We start from the raw sequence: 16,412 nt of genomic DNA, 5'->3' as shown, positions 1-16,412 counted from the left end.
GATAAATAATCACATAATCAAGCATGAACTTGCAGCGTCTCTTGAACAAAAGCAAAATTACAGGTACAAGACAACAGCCTAGCTTGAAGAGCTTGCAAGTCCAACCCTTAATAACTCCAAGCAAATAGCAACCACATGAGTGGAAACACAAGGGATTTAAAAAGACCGTTATTCATGCTGACAAGAAACCAAAAGCTGCTTGACAGCACAATTCCTTGCATTCTCCAATGAAATTGGATTGTACCAGATGCACCACATTATTCTATGCCGAAAGTATGTATAAAAGCTGGACGTTCTCTCAAGTTTTACAATTAGCTGACTGTAGCATATGATCAGAAATATTATAACTTCACTTGACAGGAGGGGCTTTCAAACTCTGCAGGTCATATAGGGATGATAGAAACTACCAGACATGAAGAGAATTCAAGAGTTTGAACAGCAAGAACTAAATTATTCTGGTGCATTCAATATCAAGCAAACAAGTTTCAACAAGCAAATGTACACTGCAGTAGACTCAGTTTCTGGCAATTCCAAATAACTATATGGCAGCTTAAAGAATTTCCAACTGTTGTAAAGACTACTTTTCTGGCTCTCAGGCCAAACATGAAAGTGGCAATGCAAGGGTCACGTGCTAGGACACTCAAAGGTACGTTTCATTTACTCATCTGCTCGTTTGCATTATGGAGAAACTTGTGATCAAATTCTAACAAGATCTTGATAACAGGAAGAGTTATGCAAACTTATCAGGTCTTATCAGTTCTAACAAGATCTTGATAACACTTCTCTGCAATATTTGCAGTGCGAAAAATGCAAAGTAGTAAGGTACTTTTCTACACACAGATTGATAAATTGAGCAGCACTTGGATTTTGACCAGTTGAGCATAACAACCGACCGCCTGTGCTCGGCTTTAACAATGTCCCATTTTCATAATAGTTTAAAGTTAAATCAGTAGAGCACCCGTAATGTACCTGCAGAACTGGAGACTATATTCAAGTATAAGTTGCACTGCAGAGTGAAACCACCAGTTTGTGTGAAATAGACAAGACTGATTCAAACTATTGTTGCCAGGTTCAGTGAAAAAGGTCTATTATCAGAGCAAGAAACAGATTGACTTACACAAATTGAAGATCAGAAATAGAATAGGTGCCTGTAAGGTATTGCCGTTCAAACACATTTCTCACTTTTGCTCATCGGCCAGTGACATCAATTTTTATGCACTAACATGGAATGCAAAGACATATCTCATTTAATAATATTTACAGTTGCCCTGATCTGACACATTTGTTTACACATCTCAGAGGCTTGTCTCCTTCCAAAACTTCAAGGTCTCGCAAATAACAAATGTTGATATCTATGATTTCAAAAAGGTAAACTCTCAGAGTGGTATTGCAAAGACTTCGGACGGGTATCGTCATCTCAGCTATCAAATGGCCAGATACAGCATAACAACCAACAGCCTACGCCCAGTTCTAACAAAGTTCCGTTTTCATAACAGGAAAAAGTTTAATCAGCAGAGCACCCTAGTGTACCTGCAGACCTGGAGATTACCTTGAAGTAGTTATAAGTTGCCCAGCAGAGTGAGGCCACCACTTGTGTGAGACAAAGGACAGACTGACTTGAAACATTGTTGCCAGGTTCAGCAAAAAGGACTTTTATCTAATTTAGCAATCCCAATTAGAGCAGATAAACAGATCAGCTTACACAATTCAAAGACCAGAAATAGAGTACATGCCTGCAAGGTCAGTTCAAACTCACTCCCAACTTTTTCTCATGGCCCACAAAGTCAATTTGCACGCACTAAAATGAAATGCAAAGACACATTCTTCTCTCATAATTTGAACAACTGAGAAAAATAGAATTGCCCTCATCTCACACATTTGTATGTATGTCAGACAGTTTCTACTTCCAAAACTTCACCGTCTCGCAAATTACAGATGTTGAAATCAACCATTTCAGCAAGGTAAAACCTTCAAAACGGTATTGCAAAAGCTTAGCATGCGTTTCTTCACAACTATGCAACATGAAATGCAAAGGCACATTCTTTTCTCATAATATGAACACCTGAGAAAAAAAGAGTTGCCCTTATCTGACATGTTTGAAGGTATGTCAGACGGTTGCTACTTTGAAAAACTTCAAGGTCTCACAAATTACAGAGGTTGAAATCAGCAAATGCAACAAGGTAAAACTTTCAAACACGTAATGCAAAAACTTTGGATGAGTTCCTCACAAATGTCCAATCCAGTAATTATACGTCTCCATAAAAACATGCAGAAGCTCTTGTTTACAATCTTGAGGTCCGTGGGTTTCCACCAAGACCTCCCTTCATGCTATCACAAACACAAAAGAACCCAGATGCCTTAAGACAATCCAGTACACTGGAAAACAGTCAAGAGCCGAGGTACAGACTTTTCACACAATTTTAGCACGTATTTCTTTCTAACTAAAATGCACAATTGTGACACCCAAGCTGTCAAATGGCCTTTGTCAGAAATCAGAGAATCAAATAGATATGCAAGTGACCAGTCAGAAAAATCGAAATCAGTCAACTGAGTTTTCAAATCACAAAAAGAGGCTTATTTCCAACTGAAATAAGGTGAAATTCTTGTTATTATTTTACATCGACAGCATAGACATGAACTGTGGATCTAAACAGTTGTTATGGCTTGTTTGCAGGATAAATGCAAGGTTAACAACTTGTTGTAATCTTCTGAACCTCCCCATGAAGCTGCTTCTCAGAAAGCTACAAATTCTCTCAAGTGACATGTATCCACATTTTGGAATCTACTAGCTCTAGAAAGCGAACAAGAAGAAGACCGCACTGCTTGTGAGGCTCCAAGTCCAAACTAACCTGTTACAAAGAGCAACGTGAGTTGAAGCTATGATATTGAGAAAGCACAATCAACAATATACTACAAAGACCTCCTCCACTTATGGAAACTCTGAAATCAGACAACACATACTGGGGTTTTAGCAGTAATGACAGACATGATATGGTAACTTCACCAATGACAAAACAACATCTACAAAAAGCATATGCAGGAAAGTCGCAAACACCTTTGTACATCCAAAGGTTGGGGAAAATGAACCACCAGCTTCTCAGAGGTTTGCAAGGCCTCAGAACTGACATCAAGAGACTTTTGAGCTTCATATTCTGCCAAATAAGATCCTGGTTAGAACTGTATTGTGCATATATATGACACTGAGAGCAGCCCGCTGACAGAAGATTGGAGGAAATAACTGCATTGTGTGGCAGACATGACAAGGCTTCAGTTAATCTTTGTGGCAGATGTTTTTATAAAGAACGTGATACTGTGGATGGGCTTAAACTGTATGATCGCATCCACATGGGAGTCAAAAGCAGCCCTTGAACAACGGATAGAGAAAGCAACTGCATCAAATTTCAACCTTAGGGTTAGGGTTTGAAGGCCCTAAGGAGTGCTTAAACTGTAAAATTGCATGTACATGACTGTCAAAAAGCAGCCCTTTAACAATGGATTGAGGAAGTAACAGCATCAAATTTCAACCAGGGGTGTGAAAGCCTCAATTGTGACATCAGAACACGCTCCCTGCCTTCAATTTTATGCTGTAGAAGTGCGTAGCATGGAATCCAGCCTTCAATTTTATGATGTAAAAGTGCTTCGCATGGAATTCTGACATAGCTGGATACTGCAAGAAACCTGTAACCTGCTGAGTGATGTGGAACCCACAGCCTCCATAGCCCTTCACAGAGAGCACAATACGCAGGGGTTCAAATTGTTCTCGCAGCAGCATTTCAGTAATGAATAAGTTTGATGGATGAAGCAACTGCATCAAATTTCAGCCCTATGGGTGTGAAAGCCTCAGAAAGAACAACCTCCATGGCCTTCAAGTTTATCCTGTATAAGTGCTTCGAATGGATTTCTGGCCTGGAATAGCTGTAGAAGTGCTTCGAATGGATTTCTGGCATAGCGTGACGTGGAACGATCACGCCTCCATAGCCTTCCCAGAGAGCATTCCACCTGTTCTCTGTAACAGTTATTAATTTCAGTAATGTGAATGAGTTTGATGCTCGCCATCGCGCCCTTCCTTCTCCTTCGTCTTCACCATTTCATTCAGATTTTTCCAAATTTATAAACCTAAAAATTACAAACAAAGTAGATTCTTAGCACTTAAATTACAAGCTAATTAGATTTCTTCTAATTTATAAATCTAAAAATTAGAAGCTTTACAAGCTAATTAGATTCCTAGAACTTTATATTGAATTCATAAATTTAAAATGTATAAGATAAGTAGCATTCTTAGCACTTACAAGCCTTTCAAACCAAGAGTCCAATCGTGGGCTAATGTTGGTTTTTCTTTTTTTCCCTTGTGCCCTTTAAAAGACAAGCTCTCTAATTTCTTTATGGTTGATATGGGAGAGAATTTAGCTCTTTGGAAACAAGAGCCAATGATTGGCTACGGTAATGCATGGTTGAAGCAAATGGGAGGTATGAGTGGTAAACACGGTGCTTGAAATTTTATCAACCTTAATTGCATTTAGGGGTTCTATCCCATGGCCCCTCAATACCCAGACACCCTCCTATGGTAATGGCTCAAGCCTATAAATAATCCAATCCCAATGGAGACTCTATGGTGTTGAGTACATGGATGCTCTCAAAGGCAATCGATGTGATATTGTAGAGCTTGAGAGAGCGCTCAAGGAGAATCTTAGGCTTTATAATGCCAAGAATATAGCTCAAATCGAAGATGGAGGAAAGAAGGTGATCCGCACCCTTACGATCTTGTGACTCAAGCAACGCTATTTGGAAAATTTTTAGCATCTAGCTTGTTATTCTTCTTCCTTGAAAAGCTTCAGGCAAGAATGAGCATTAGCTCATGGAGACCTATGAAGCAATAGGCTCCCCAATTTAATATCAATTCATTAGGTGCACCTTTTATTTCTCTCCAAGTTGGTTTGTCCATGGAGAGAGAGTGGATTACCATGAGCATTTTGGGCTTCAATGGCAATTTCGTTCATTTATTACCTTGATTTGTTGATTTCTCAACATAAGAACTCTTGCCATTTGAGTGACATTTGTGGGTCTCCTTTCCTTTTCTTCCTAATTGGTTCAAAGCCCTAGATGAAGTTCTAGGAATGGACTTGTACATCTTTGAGGATAGGCAAGGAAGCAGCTACACAAAGAGGTGGCCATGCGTTGTCTAGGACTCATGGAAAGAGATCTCTTAGTTGCTTGAGCTCTATGACACTTAAAGTATTGCGCTTATTGTTGAGCTTTACTTCTCTTCATTCCCAAATTCTTAGTATGTTTGCAAAAGCTTAAGAAACCGTGCTTGTGATTGTCCAACCTAGGACGGTGCTACCTTTGCTATTGGTGAGTGCAAGTCCACTAAGAAAGGTGCCCCCCAAGAGTCCACATCACATTTAAGTAAAGAGTTGATTAGCTTGTGTCAAAATTTATACCAAATGACTAAGCAATGGAAGATCCAAACATCCTTGGTTAGGAAAGCTAATGCATTTTAGCTCATGCCCTCATAGACTAGATTCAAGAAGCTATTTGGGGCTTATCATGGTCCCTTTGGATGCAAGCAATCCTCTCACTCTATCTCTTGACAAGTTATAACAATAGGTACTAACAATTGGGATGGGCCTAGAGTTAATGAAATGCAAAATTGAAAAGGCTTTTCTTGGCTTTAGAGGATGTTTGATAACCACCCATGGACTGTCTTGCTAAGCAACTTCATCTTGCAAGCATCGCTCCCAAGGGATTGTAGCATTGTTAAAGCCAAAGTCCATAGCTCAAATGTGGGGAGGACTCTTTTGATTACTTTGAAGACTATACTAGAGATTTTCAAGGGGAAGGGCTCGAGGGAGTAAGAATTGATCCTTCTTTGAATAGGGTTATTTAGTTCTCTAGGGAGGCCTTTGAGCTTGGAGTCATATCAGTTTGCTCAAGCTCTTCATAATAAAGGGATGAGGAAGTGGCTAGACATTTGGAACTTCAATGCATTCAGATCTATGGAGTCCGATCAAATGAGAGTGGCTTTTCAATTGTACCCAAAATAGACAAATGGGTTATTGGCCTTCTTCAATCAATCTAAGGTTAGTTGGCCTTTACCTCATTTTTATAATGTTGTTTGAGCTAAGAATGTGAGAAACTATGTGAACAGACCTATTTGATATTGACATAATAAGGACTTAAACGGCAAATACTTGAGCCTTGCACTAAAAGTAAGAGCACTGGAAAGCCAAATACACCAACTATGGGTTGAGGACACGAAGGTTTCAGCTCAAAAGACTTGAAGAGCCACATGCTCTAACACATTAAACGTCATGGCTTAGCAAATAGGGAGTATGGCTTTACCACTCAAATCCCACATGGCTAAAATTGGAAACTGCACCCCCTTATGGACTCTTTTTGCAAGGTAGAAAGTATGGCTCATGTGTTCCAAGACTTTAGAGCAGTACCTGTGCTTTGTGAACAACTTAACAGGTGAATGGATGTGGCAAATCTCAATGTGTCTACTTCCTTCGGGATTGATCTTTTGGGAGACTTGATCTACAACAAGACTTAAAATGCCTTGTAGATTATTAGGTTAGTCACATTGTGCTCCATCTAGAAATTTAGGAATCTTGTAGTACATGGACATCATAAGATGAACAAAGTGATGGTTGAGAAAGTTGCTACTATTATGAAGGAAACCATGGGTGAGTTCTTTACAAACAGCTTAAATGTGCATGTCGAGCATGTCAACTAAATGTTAATTATCTTAAGACCTTTTCTATAATGGCCAAGTTGGCAATGCACCTTTGAGTGTACATATTAATACACTCGACTCACTTTGCATTTAAGAAAAAGAATATCCTTGAAGTCTAGATAAGTGGTATGATACAAAAAAAAAGGGGGAATGTATTGATAGACTAGGAGTTATACCATGATTATAACTTGTGGATTCTAGAAGGATTAAGTTGTAACTCTTTGAACGGTTTACATGGGCACCTCATTAAACTTATTCACATTTGGATCCTTATGAGCCCCTGTTTGGGGTTCCTGCTTATTCTAAAAATCTACTTTCTCTTGTTGGCTAAAGTTTTTTTACTCATGGGTCAGGAGTACTCTTCCTCTCCCCTTCATTTTAAACCTCTTGTTTGGATGTCATGATGGGTTCAAGATCTACTCTTTGCATTACTTGTTGAGCATACAATCTATAAGCTCTATAGCCATATGAACCTACTCTATGATTAAAATGGACACAAGGAAGAATATGGATTGTTCATTGTCTTTGTTAAGTACTTCCTTATAGCGAGGCTTTGTTGCCATCTTCCACGTAATTGTTTTCAATAGTACGGGCTATGAAATTGATGTACATTTAGTATGTTGAATACATTGTAAGTTGGATCTAATTATTGTCCATATTTATCATATGTTCCTTTATTAAATTTTGCAATTGTTATTATTGTGGTTTAAGTTGTTCAAACCTTTGAAGGCAAGCATATAATGCTTATATAAACATTTGTGTTGTTATTTTTCCTAGCCTCTCACCATGAACTAGACACCTCATATGTAGTCCGTAGGTGAAAAGTGCCACCGTGTAATTGTATAATGGGTAGATCTATAGCCTCTATGTAGCCCACAAGCATAAAATACTGCCCAATGGAGGTACTATAAGCTAATCCGTATACATCCTTTTCCCTAGTATGTCCAATTGCCTTGTGCTTCATAACAAGAAGTAACGAATGGATTTGTATCATACTACTATTGTGCCATACTTCACTAGAAATATTGTACCATATCCCTATTATGTAGGTTGTAATTCACTACCCAGTAGCATGATAATAACTAAAACTTATTTCAAAGCTGATGAGTACGACTAATCATTGTGATGCAGAGCTAATTTTCACCTTTATTCTAATGATAATTGGTAGTCAATGAACCAACCAATTTGATGTCGATCTAAGTACATACTATCTCAATTGTAGTATCATGTAGGTGGAACTATTACATAAGATGACATCAACTCTTGAATTGTTTTGTATGACATACTCCTTGACCTATACAAGGAATTCAAGAAAAAAAATTGTGGACATTCTCATTTATAACAGAGGGATGCTATTTGTTTTTACATTGCTATATAGGGCTATTTTCAATATGTATTTTGTACTCAAAAATATCTAAATATGGCTTTGCATTATGGCTATCATTGCAATTTAAGCCTTTAATTTACTAATGGCTCATAATTGGTTAGTAATTACATATTTACTTCCGAGCTAATGAAGTCTTTTTTAGGTTAGAAGAAACTATTGCAATACATATAACCCTCTATGAGCCCTACTCTTGTGTAAATAGCTTTTTAGCTCTACAAGTCAAGGGAGAACTAGTCCAACCTTTATTACTTGTATATTCCCTTTACAGTACTCCCTTTTCTCTATTAATGCTTTGAAACACTATTGAGTTGTACTACGATAGCTAATGTTTGAATAGCTTTTAATTATCATAATTCACATAGCACCTCCTAGTTGGAAGCATCTTATTTAGCCTCACCTTTCATGACCATAAATATATTGATAATAAATTCCATCATATGCATTATCTTTCCATCATACACCCTCCAACTAAAAGGGGTCATGCTCATAACTATACTTTAGGTTACTTCAAGATTCTTATAAAAAGCACATCATTACCACAACTTCCCCCTCGTGTGGTACAACCCTTGATGTGTTGTTGCCACTTGTTTTGTTATGAGATTTCATTCAACTCAGTTGCAATACATGGAGCAAAGCAAGGCAATAGCTACTTGCAAGATTTCAAGGGGATAACAATCAGAGGCTATTGTTCACACATATAATGCAACATATATCTTTTTAGTTCTCACTAACGATCTTCGAGTTTGGTTTGCACGTACCATACGACTTTCCTCTCTTCCAAGTCTTTGTTTATTTTGTTACAAGTATTGTAAATAGTTTATTACAACTATTGACTACTAAAGATGTAACCCTTCCCTTTGTCCTAATATGTCTATTTCTATTGAATCACGTGCTTTCATTAAATCTTTAACATCAAGTTGTATCACGTGCTTTCAAGTTGAATCACGTTCTATTGACTCCATACCATTTGGAAGGTACCTTTGTTAAAAGAGAGGTAACAGGACTTGGCAGAGGCTTAAACCATAGTTACTCTTTGGAAAAGAACTCCTTCATTTCTCAAGCTTCCATGAAACCTACATCTTGAGATCTCCATTATTCATAATCTTCATATTCCTTCAAGAATAGATGGTCTCTAGGAGCTTCTAGGCATTCTAAGCTTCATGTAATATACCATATTGATGAGGTTTGTAGCAGTTATGGTAGCTAACAACCAAGAATATTCAATGCAAATTGTGTTGTTTTGATGTCTCTATTCTCTTCACACAAAATCATCGCATGCCTTTTTGTAAAGCTTCTACTCATTTACTCGAAGCGTCACCATCATCTCTAATACTCCATTAACTAAAGGGAAGCACTCTTCTTTAAGGATCTCGCTCTGTTGAAATCCTAGAAGTGCAAGCCATGGATAGCAATTAAAGCTTTATCAAAGCTTTTCTGATTGAGAGAGATTTTGCATCTTTGGGATACTGGAACTTGTCTACACTAAGGTTTCTTCGAGATTCTTACAATATTTGGAGTATTGGAGCATATTTGACCTCGAGAAGCTCTCATAGGGGAGAATTTGGGGATTTTTGTAGAAACGACACAATCTTCTATTTCTTGGCACTCAAGAAAGTTGAGGGCTTCCTATAATTGATCTTCTCTGATCTTCAAGTGACTATGGCTTGACATTGATTGACATTGGATTCTTTTGAGCTAAAGAAGGTATTATGGGAGCATTAACTTGGGGCTTTCATGCTTAGTGTAACAACATCCATTCACTAATCATTGGAGAGCTATTGGAGCTCATCAAGGAGGAGTCTACATCAGTTTATCTTCTATTTGCATTGATTCTTGAAGGTATTCTACATCAAGCTCATTTTACAGGCTACTCTCTCGATTTTTAATTCTATCTTCTTCAATTCTTAGGGAGACTTAAGAATTAATTTCTATCATGAATTTGAAGCCATATTATTACTTGAATGCTTTCATATTCTAAATCAGCAAAGATTCTTTACCTTCAATCTTTGTTTTTACCTTTCGTTTCAATCTCCATTGCATTTCATGGAAAGTTGAAATCTTTGAATCCAATCCATGCATATCATGTTGGTTGATTAGCCTGGAATGCTCTTGCCATGTTTAAATACCCATAAGGAATAAGCGGATGCTGAGTGAATTACAAGATGACTCTCCCTCATATTTAGGATCTTGAAGGGTGCCAGAACCTAGCTTGAGGAGGAAATTTGCATACCCCTCAAGTCTTAGAGCCCATGTAAGGAGCTAAGAATGCCATTTTATCCCTCATACAAGTACAACATTCAGGAGAATTGAAGATGGCATTATCATTGAAGAATCAAGCCTCTTTTCAACACCTATAGGATATTTACAATGCATCTCTCGATCCATTAATGGTTATACAAGTTGATACAGGTCTCACATTGAAAAACATAGCATTTCCATGTTAAAACACAGGTGTAGCAGGTTGTTCTAAACCTCGCATAGATCATATATGGGTTTCTTAGTACGTAGTGTACTTTCAATCCAAATTTTGGCCCCATAGGGTTTGATAAGGCTAGAATTGAGTATATAGGTCATTTATAGGTCCATTCAAATAGGGATATGTTTTGATAGATTCTGTCAAAAAACTTTTGTGCATGTCTATGGTATTAGTTGCATTGATACTTGTATGGCACTAGGACCCAATATTCCTTACCTCCTTCACTTAGCGTTCTAGAAGACACCTAATGTTATATCACAAATGATGTAGCTAAGGTCTAATGGTTGTGTTGGCTATAAGTACCATATACGTGGCATAAACAAGGTATTTGATTACATATGTGGAAGGGATGGCAACGAAGTTATGCTTTTGATACCTACAACACAAGTTTACTTGATTTAATCCTTGCTAATCATCTACCTAGCTAGTTGGCAAGTAACATGTGCAACCTCTACATATCTCTTTACTTGCTATGTTCTTACTGCGAGTATGATTAATTGGTCATCTTATCTCAAGTGTCCTAATTCATGAGCCCTCTTGTATATGTGATGTTTTTGTAGTATTATTCAATGTAACACCCAAAGTATGTACCCCACTCATTTGGTTTTATTGAATGATATAATGTAATACTATTGAGGCTATCTCTTATTAACATTGTTTTGTTGTCACACACACACGCACACGCACGCACGCACGCACATTAATTGAATTTTGAGAGCATTGAATAGCCAAAGCTAGTTATTGAACATCAACCTTCTCTTCTAGGCTTTATAAATAGCCAAATGTGGTTTTTGAACATCGGCCTTTGCATTGCTCCTACTCCTATCACCTTCCTAAGTGCTACAACTCCTACCCTTCTTCATGGATGCCTCCGAGGTATTTACTCAACTAAGGGGGTGATTGGGATAGCAATTAGGTACTTTCATTGACACATGCAATGTAAGCATGGTTTCTTAGTCCTTACTAGCAATCAACTTATTCAATTTTGCAGGCAACAAGTGGTGCCCTTTCCCTCCTATCTTTGTAAATATTTTTGGTATTTATGCTAATACATATGTCTCAAGAAGCTAGCCAATGTGGCTGACCTTTGAAAATGTAGTTTGATTCTATGAAATTCTCAAACCACTGTATTGCCTACAAATCTTTAATAAAAAAATTTATTCTTACTTTGTTTAACACATGCAAGATTTGGAGAACATCTGCTATTATATTTAATATAAACATGCAACAATGACACTACTCCATGTGACTCCAAAAGACACAGAGAGAGAGAGAGAGAGAGAGGCTGGGCGATGGACGAGCAGCGTGACCGTGGCGATGGCAACCCTGCATGACCCTCCCTGTACGACGACTTGATCCCAGCCTCGCGCCCCTGCCTTCTTGCGCAGCATCACGTCTGTGCAGCTCTGCACGGCCCCTGTGCACAGGACTCAGGCGGAACAGGTGATAGAGCGGCAGAGCGAGAGAGAGACAGGGAATCGAGAGGGAACGGAGAGAGATGTCATCGTCTGAGCACCCCTCCTTGCCGCGGGCCGTCTGACCTGCGGGTCCTGGTCGCAGCCATCGCCAGTCAGCCTTGCGATTCGAGGTCCTTGATGTCGCCATTAGACTTGAGCCTCGTGGTCCCTGCACGCCGTGGTCCCTGCAGCTTCCCGTCAGTCTTGCGCATCGTGCTCCTAAACCTGCATCGTTAGGGTTGCGCCCTGTCCTTTGCATCTGGACAGGCCATGACTGAGGCAGACAGACGTGCACCTCTGCCTCACGAGAGAGAGAGAGAGAGAGAGAGAGAGAGAGAGAGAGAGAGAGAGAGAGAGAGAGAGAGAGAGAGAGAGAGAGAGAGAGAGAGAGAGAGAGAGAGAGAGAGAGAGAGAGAGAGAGAGAGAGAGAGAGAGAGAGCTCGCCCTCTGCCTGGACGTTCCGTCGCCCTCTGCCTGCTGCCCGCCCTGATCTGCCTGTTTTGCCACCAAGGGGCAGCAGCCAGCCACACCCAGGTTGCCACACACATAGCATGCGACAGCGTCAGCCAGCAAAGGGAACCGGCCCTTCTCTGCCTGCGGACGTGCTCGTCAGTGCCGGGTCCGTTTTGCCTAAGAAAGAGGGAGAGCGGCCTGCGCATTCTTGCCTCCCGTGAGTTCTTTGTTCAACCTCTGACCGGTATACGCAGTGATACACCATGGCTGGTCTGGACCTGGATTTTATAGACCAAATGGTGGCAGTGCTTGGTCTGGACTCTGATACCGAGGAAACCGACGATATGGTTCCGTGCAATGAAGAGATGTCCACTGCTCCTGATTTTCAGCCTGCAGGTAAACGCACCAAGCACACTTCGGAAGAGACAATGGATCATCAGGATCGTTCCTATACTCAGGTTGCTTCGGATTCTGCCAACTCTCAGGATGTTGACTAGGAGCATCTGCTAGAGTTTGCCAACACTCTACTTGGCGATTATGTTCAACATAATCAGGAAGTCTTTTCTGACTCTGCATCGGAAGATGTTTTGGAAGCCATTGTTGACCCCAAATCTGTCTTGCACTCCTTTTCAATATTCTATGATCGTGCAGTGATACTCTTCTTCACTGGTAGAATCCCCCAGCTTTCCCGTATTCGCCAGTGGCTGCACAGTCTGCTACAAGGGGAATGTGTTGAAGAGATTTTTGTGGGGCCCCGAGGCTTTTTTGAGGTGCTATTAAAATCCGAGACGCACCGTGCTGCTCTCCTGTCTAAACTGCCTCTGTTTTTTTATCGCCGTTTGGTCCATGTTGTACCATGGCGCCCAATGGCAGATTTTCAACGCCTGCTGCAATGAGAGTGCCCTGTATGGGTTGAAGTGGAAAATTGCCCGGCTGTTTATTGGCCACTATTGAAGGACGCCATGGCTGCTGTGGGCACTGTTCTGGTCCCTCCAAGTTTAAGGGCCATGAATCATAACCGCTTGTGTATGTTATGGGACACTACTAGGAAAAGGCCTGCATGGTTACGTCTCAATTGCTCCGGCATGCATCCTTTACACTTTCGTTTGAAATGGGGCAATTTTGCAGGACATTGCTTTTCCTATGGAAAATTAGGGCATTTCATGGCCGAATGCCCAGAGCAGCAACACACTTCAGATGCTCGGCATGTTCTGCTGCCCATGGAAGATATGGCATGTGATGTCCCGTCGCAGGATGCTATTCACCCACCTAAAGCGCTGGATAAAGGTAAACAACAGGTTTCGGGTTTGGATTCCCGTGGCACAGACTGGGTTGAAGTACGCACAAAAAAAGATAACAAGGTGGTTGCTGGCATGGAGAATTCTGTGCCTTCTACATCACAAGATTCCATGCGTACTTATATGCACAGGAAAGAAATGTTGCCTTCGGAGCACTCTGCTCCTGCTATGGTTTCCTCTACCCCCGTCCTCAGCCCACTCAGAGAGTGTATTCGGATCGTCCAAAGGGTCCACCTGCTAAGCTAGCTTTTGATACCAGAGGCAATGTCATTACCCCATGGGATCGTCGTTATCCCCGCTCCACTCCCAAGCTAGCAGATCTGCCGTCTACCTCTAAATCTGGTCCGCAGAACTCTTTTGCCATGTTGGCTGATTTCTTGGATGAGGGAGTCCTGGACATTCTCGCAGAAAAGGTCAAATCGAGGCAAGCTATGCCTCGTACCTGATTTTCTTTTAAAAACACATGAAAATAGCCACGTGGAATGTGCGAGGAATCTGTTCTCGCCATAAGCAACAAGCCATGTGGACGGTATTGCATGAGAATCAGTGGGATGTCTTGTGTGCTGTTGAACACAAGAGTCACGGTGAAGCCAAAAAAGTTGTGGATTGCCATGGCTTTCGTCTGTTCTATGCCGAGACACGGGCCCTGCGTTATTCTGGTGTGCTCATGATTGTACATTAAAAATATCAGCCTCTTCTCATTAAAAATGATGTGCATGGCCGCTTTGTGGTGATTGAAATTTTATTCGACGGAGAGATCTTATGGTTACTTGGCCTCTGTGCTCCGAATGATCCTTTATCTCGTCGGGATCTTTGGCATACTTTGCAGACTTCCTTGTCACTTGGCAGACGGGGCCTCTTCATGGGGGATTTCAATATGTGTGTTGATTCTTCGCAGTCCACATCAGAGCATTCGGTAATGGATGCGCCGGAAAGCTGCAGGTGGCATGAGTTGGCTCTTGCTGTTCTTAAGCAAGATCTCTGGTCCTGGCTGCACCCGTCTTCTACAGGGTTTACTTTCCATTCCGCTCAGTATGCAACAACATGGTCATGGCTAGACCGCATATACATCATGCAAAATGATGGTTTCCTCCCTGAGATCCTTGAAATGAAAGTGTTGCAGCAATATGCCTTGTCGGACCATTTTCCTCTGCAGCTTGAGATGCTCGCACAACCCATTGCACCTTTTAAGCAATTTCTGGAGAGGCTCCCTTTGCGTTTTAACTCGTCTTATTTGAAGCATGCAATCTTTCAGGGTTATATGCAGCAATTGATTGATAGATTCTTAATGGACTTCTCCTCTCAGGGCACTGCTTCGTTTGAATGATTGCTCTCTAATGTGCAACGGGTTGCTCAGCAGTATGGAATCCATCATGCCTCTCTTTGTTGACAGCGTCGGCAAGCAGCGGAGGACTTGCTGGCTTTGGTTCGTTCTCTGCTGGTGGACACTCCAGATGACGCATTTCTACTAGCACTGGCAATGCGTGTAGCTCATCTTATTCAAGAGTTCCAGTTGAAATCGTATCAGCAGGCCAAATTGCAGCATCTGACGGAGACTTTGCAAGATAATGCGTGTCAGACTCATAAGTTCTTTCGAGCCCTCCATGCCTCTCTTGCTAGAGAGAATATGACTAGGCTCCTGGATGCAGAAGGCCACCTGGTCCTTGATCCGCAGATGATTGTGCATATGTGTAGGAATTATTTCATCGACCTTCTTGGTTCCACTTCTCCACCTTCAGCCCAAACTACTCAGGCCCGTTCAATTTTTTATGACCTGGTCCGCAATCAGGTTTCGCAGGACATGCAAGCTACTATGGAGTCAGATATTTGTGAGGCAGAGGTTATGGAAGTTTTGTTACACTTGCCCAAGGACAAAAGTCCTGGCTGGGATGGTCTCACCAATGAGTTCTTTGAGGTTTTTGCTATCCAACTGGCAAAACCATTGACGGCCTTGTTTCAGCAGGTGTGGGAAACAGGGATTATGCCTTCCTCATGGAAAGACAGACTTATTAAACTACTTCCAAAGGTTCCTTCACCGTCTATGTTGAAACATTGGCGCCCAATTTCTTTAGTGGGTTCTATGTATAAAATCTTTTCCAAAGTAATGGCGAATTGGCTCCACAAGCATCTCCCTGCCATTGTGCATCCTCTTCAATATGGTTTCATTAAGGGCCGAAACATTCTGCACAATGTATTAAATGCGCAACTGGCGATTGATTATGCAAGGCATTCTAATCAGGAGGTTGTACTAATTCAATTGGACCTGGAAAAGGCTTTCGACTATCTCGATTGGTCTTTTGTTGCAGAGCTTATGTCTGCTATGGGCTTTGGTGATAGGATGTCTTGACTGATCTACATCATCAGTGCAACGGCGTCTTCACGAGTCATGTTGAATGGAGGCATTACCGAGCCATTTGTCCTTTCCCGCTCTGTCAAATAGGGGTGCCCTTTAAGCCCTCTCTTCTTTGCCCTTGCGACTCATCCAGTTCTTTCGATGTTATCTCATATGGCAGCTTCCACTCAGTTGGCTAGATTGTCGCTTCCTTCTGGATAGCATTTCATTAGTCAATCCTTGGCAGATGACAGCTTTATGATTTTGCTTGCG

At 40.9% G+C, this 16,412-nt stretch overlaps 1 protein-coding gene across 7 annotated transcripts in view; it reads left to right on the top strand.

Moving 5' to 3' along the window:
• Window positions 1–4,071, top strand: part of LOC148039760 (uncharacterized) — a 34,987-nt gene extending 30,916 nt beyond the window's left edge. Inside the window, exons 5-16 of one of the 7 annotated variants that reach the window (XM_087693700.1) lie at window positions 64–273; window positions 383–498; window positions 597–646; window positions 725–822; window positions 1,070–1,155; window positions 1,300–1,368; window positions 1,497–1,740; window positions 1,894–1,961; window positions 2,112–2,180; window positions 2,273–2,399; window positions 2,490–2,594; window positions 2,675–4,071. The gene's annotated coding sequence lies outside the window, so the exon portion shown is untranslated. Of the gene's footprint in view, window positions 1–35; window positions 274–360; window positions 647–724; window positions 823–1,069; window positions 1,156–1,299; window positions 1,369–1,496; window positions 1,741–1,893; window positions 1,962–2,102; window positions 2,181–2,272; window positions 2,400–2,489; window positions 2,595–2,674 lie in introns of those variants that run through there. The other 6 variants (XM_087693712.1, XM_087693706.1, XM_087693683.1 and 3 more) reach the window with 6 other exon arrangements.
• The last annotated feature ends 12,341 nt before the right edge of the window (window positions 4,072–16,412 follow it).

Source organism: Lygodium microphyllum, chromosome 2 (assembly GCF_053477565.2).
Source record: "Lygodium microphyllum isolate KBCC chromosome 2, Lygodium_microphyllum_v1.1.10, whole genome shotgun sequence".
Lineage (NCBI taxonomy): Eukaryota > Viridiplantae > Streptophyta > Polypodiopsida > Schizaeales > Lygodiaceae > Lygodium > Lygodium microphyllum.
This window is presented reverse-complemented; position numbering and strand designations above follow the sequence as displayed.